A 3,856-nucleotide genomic window follows, 5' to 3' on the forward strand; every position below is an offset into this window, starting at 1 on the left:
TTGAAAATTTAAACTATTCAAATTTGTAAACTACCCGTACTAACAGAAAGTTTGTAATTTTTTGTACCTAAAGCAAAAATATTCACAAAGAAACTCTAAATACAGCAAAAAACAACTCAAAAATAAATAAAACAAAAATAAATAAAGCAAAAAAATAAGAAAAAAAGCCCACCTACTCCACCACAGCGGCCTGCATACGACTAGAAACCCAACCTGTTCTTGGGACAGGATGCAGGCCCACAAAGACCCAGTAGGCCCACAGGGCAGCATAGAACATTTAGTCCCAGTAGGCTTGCTTTGGAGAGGAGCTCGAGGGAGCTACCGCACTGGGGCTTATAAACCATTGCGGACGCCCCTCGGCTAGCGAGGTGGGACTAAACATTTCGCACCGCACCTGCGCCAACGCACCCCCTTTAGTACCGGATGGTGGCTTAAACCGGTACTAAAGGGGGGGGGGGTCTTCAGTACCGGTTGGAGCCACCACCCGGTACTAAAGGGGTGCCGTTCCCGCCGCTTGGCCTGGCCAAAACAGACCTTTAGTACCGGTTGGTGGCTCCAACCGGTACTAAAGATTGTTCTATATAACAAAACACTTCAAAAAAAATTGTCAGTTTCTCATCTCTCCCTCTGCTTCTTTCTCCTCTGCCCCGTCGCCGTCCGTCGCTGTCCCCGTCCCCGTCCTCGTCGTCCCCGTCGCCGCGCCGCGCCCCGTCCTCCCGTCGTCCCTGCCTGGCCCGTCGCCGCCCCGTCCCTGTCGACGTCTCCGTCTCCGTCCCCGTCCCCGTCGCCGCCCCCCTGTCGTCGCGCTTCGCCGGTGAGCTCCTGCCCCGGCCGTCATGTACCACACGCACACACACACACAATCTTTCTGTTTTTTAGTTATAGAATTATTAGAAATGTTAGTTATATAGAAAATTTTTTAGTTATAGAAATATCCGAAATGTTAGTTATATAGAAATGTTAGTTATATAGAAATATTAGAAATGTTAGTTATATAGAAATGTTTTTTTAGTTATAGAAATATTAGAAATGTTAGTTTTAGTTATAGAAATATTAGAAATGTTAGTTTTAGTTATAAAATTTAGAATTTGTATATATGAAATCACAATCCATCATTTAAAAAATGTTACTTTACTTTTGCGACATATAGTATTTGTTGTCGACGATGCCCGGCCCGCATCCTCGCCGTCGACCCGTTCGCGACGACGTCCTGCTTCAGAGGACCCATGTCCGGGACTGGGCTCCGCCGGGCTGGCACTGGGAGGTGCTACCTTCACGGGCGCAACGCTTGGTGAGGAACCCAGCCCCGGGTCCCGTCGTCGACCCTCATCTTCTTTGGTGGCGTTCGCGTGGGCCACTTTCGGTGCAAAGGGAGCCGACCCCGCCGGAGGTGGTACGTCGTTGTGTCAGGGAGGAGGACGAGCACGTCCATCGCTACATGGCTGCTATGGACGTCAGGTTCTCCAATATCTGGCAGGTTCTTTGGGGAGATCACCCGAGCTATGATCCAATGATGGTTCCTTCACTTTGGTTGTCCACCGCCTAGATTACTCTCTAGTATTCGATCTTTATTAGCTAGCTGGCTAGCTAGTGATGTATTCGATATATAATATTCGAGATTATATATATTATTCGAGACAATGTATTCGAGATTATGTCTATTATTCGAGACGATGTATTCAAGATTATATTCGATGATGCTTATTATGTACGATGATTGATTCAGTTTTTCCTTATTAATTGATTGCATCCATGTATTGTAATTTGAATATATTTCTTTTGGATTAGTTAAACAAAACCTATGGCGGACAATACCGACAGAGAGGGAGAAGAGGCCCTATTCAATATCATACGCAATCCTCGCGGGCCAGATGATGATCAGAATGAAGAAGATTATGACGGCTCCGAATATCTAAACAACACCGGGGAGGGTGATATGATATCCGATCGCGACGACCGAATTGATGAAGTCATGAACTATGAACATGACGAAGAAAATGTTGATCTTGAAACAACAAAGACCGGTGAGGTATATATATTTATATAAGCAGGCATCTAGTGATCATCACATGTTTTAAATGACTTGAAGATATATTAACGAATCGATCTTTCTTCTTTCAGCCATCCGGATCGAGCAAATCTTCAGGCAACAGGAAACGAGGCCCGAACAAAAAGTTGAAGGAGGCGTAAAGTACAATATCGAGACCATCAAACCTAATGGCGAACCATTAGCGCCTAAGAAGATTGCGGACAAGTTTATTCGTCAGTGCGGAGTTCTTGTGAAGGACCAACTCCCGATCTCCCTTCAAGAATGGAGAGAGCTAGCAAAGCCACGTCCAGGAGTTACTTTTGTCGACGACAGACAAAAACTTTTGCTTTTGGAAACTCTCATGGAATATTTCACCCTACCAGATAATTTCACAGATGCAGATGTGGAGAAAGTAAAGGATGCTACTCTTAGGAAGATGGCGGTTGCATTCAACAACCACAAGAATCGTGAATGGGCCAAGTACATCAAGGAAGGAAGGAAGACTCCAGTATCAAGGGAACAGTAGAGAAGCAAAGTGCTCATTGGGACAATTTCGTGAAATTCAAGGATTCAGAATTATCTAAAGAATGGTCGAGAATAAACAAGGCCAATGCCGCAAAAAAGGATAAGTTCCATAAGCTGGGGCCAGGTGGCTATGCGATGGGAATGCCTAAGTGGGATAAGTCTGAGAAAGAGATGGAGGATGCAGGTGTCACTCCAGAAACATTGAGCTGGCCCCCCAGGTGCAGGACTTGGTTCTATTCGCATGGGGGGAGTTGGACCCGAAGACAGGCAAAGTTTCGAAGAAGGCATGTCTGGACGGAGCCGAAGATAAGCTACTTGTTGCAATAGAAGAGGCTCGATTGGGGGTGTTCCAGCCCAACAGAGAGAACGACGAGCTTACGCGTGCCCTGGGAAATCCTGAACACCCGAGAAGAACACGAGGCATGGGCGCTATTCCGTGGTATGAGGGGTTTTCAGACTGGAACGCCGAGTACAGAACCCGTGCGAGAAAGAAGATTGCGGAGGAGAAGAAGAGGAAGATGGAGGAGGAGCAGAGGAAGCTAGACTATGAACGCCTTCAAGGCCTAGAATCAGCGCACGCGGACTTGGCAGTCAAATTCCAGCGGCAGCAGGAGAAGATCGACTCACTTAGCCAGCAAAGGGGGTCTCAGCAGCTGCAGCAGCTAGCGGATGATCCAACATTGGATAGCACCGTCCCATCCATGCCGAGAAGCAGCGTGGGTTCCGCCCCGGGCAATGCATTGCTGGATAGCTACCCAGTGGATGACATCATGGAGAACACTAACTGCGAGCTACACTTCAAAATGAAGAATATATCCATGAAGGTGGTGGACGCCCTTGCTTTTACAAATCCCCCCGAGGCAACCTTCCATTGCAACCCGATTCCATTGGGCTATACTCGTGTCTCGATTGATGAGGTGGTGGACCAATATTCGGGGTTAGAGCTTGACATTCCTGGAGGTGACGATGAGCACACACTGGGAGAGGCCAACCATCGTATCATCCTATGGAGAAAGAATTGCATCACCTTTCGAAGGCCACCGACACCCCGTCATCCGACTCCTCGTCAAAGTCCGCCACCGAGTCAGCAGACTCCCGCTCCTCCAAGTCCACCAACGCGTCAGGCCACTCCTCCTCCAAGTCCGGCACAACTTCAGGCCACTCCTCCTCCTCCAAGTCCGGCAAAGCGTCAGGCCACTCCTCCTCCAAGTCCGGCACAGCTTGAGGCCACTCCTCCTCCTCCAAGTCCGGCACAGCTTCAGGCCACTCCTCCTCCTCCAACTCAGCCACGTCAGCCGTCTT

This window comes from Triticum urartu, chromosome 3A, assembly GCF_056163025.1.
Source record: "Triticum urartu cultivar PI428250 chromosome 3A, HENAU_Tu73, whole genome shotgun sequence".
NCBI lineage: Eukaryota > Viridiplantae > Streptophyta > Magnoliopsida > Poales > Poaceae > Triticum > Triticum urartu.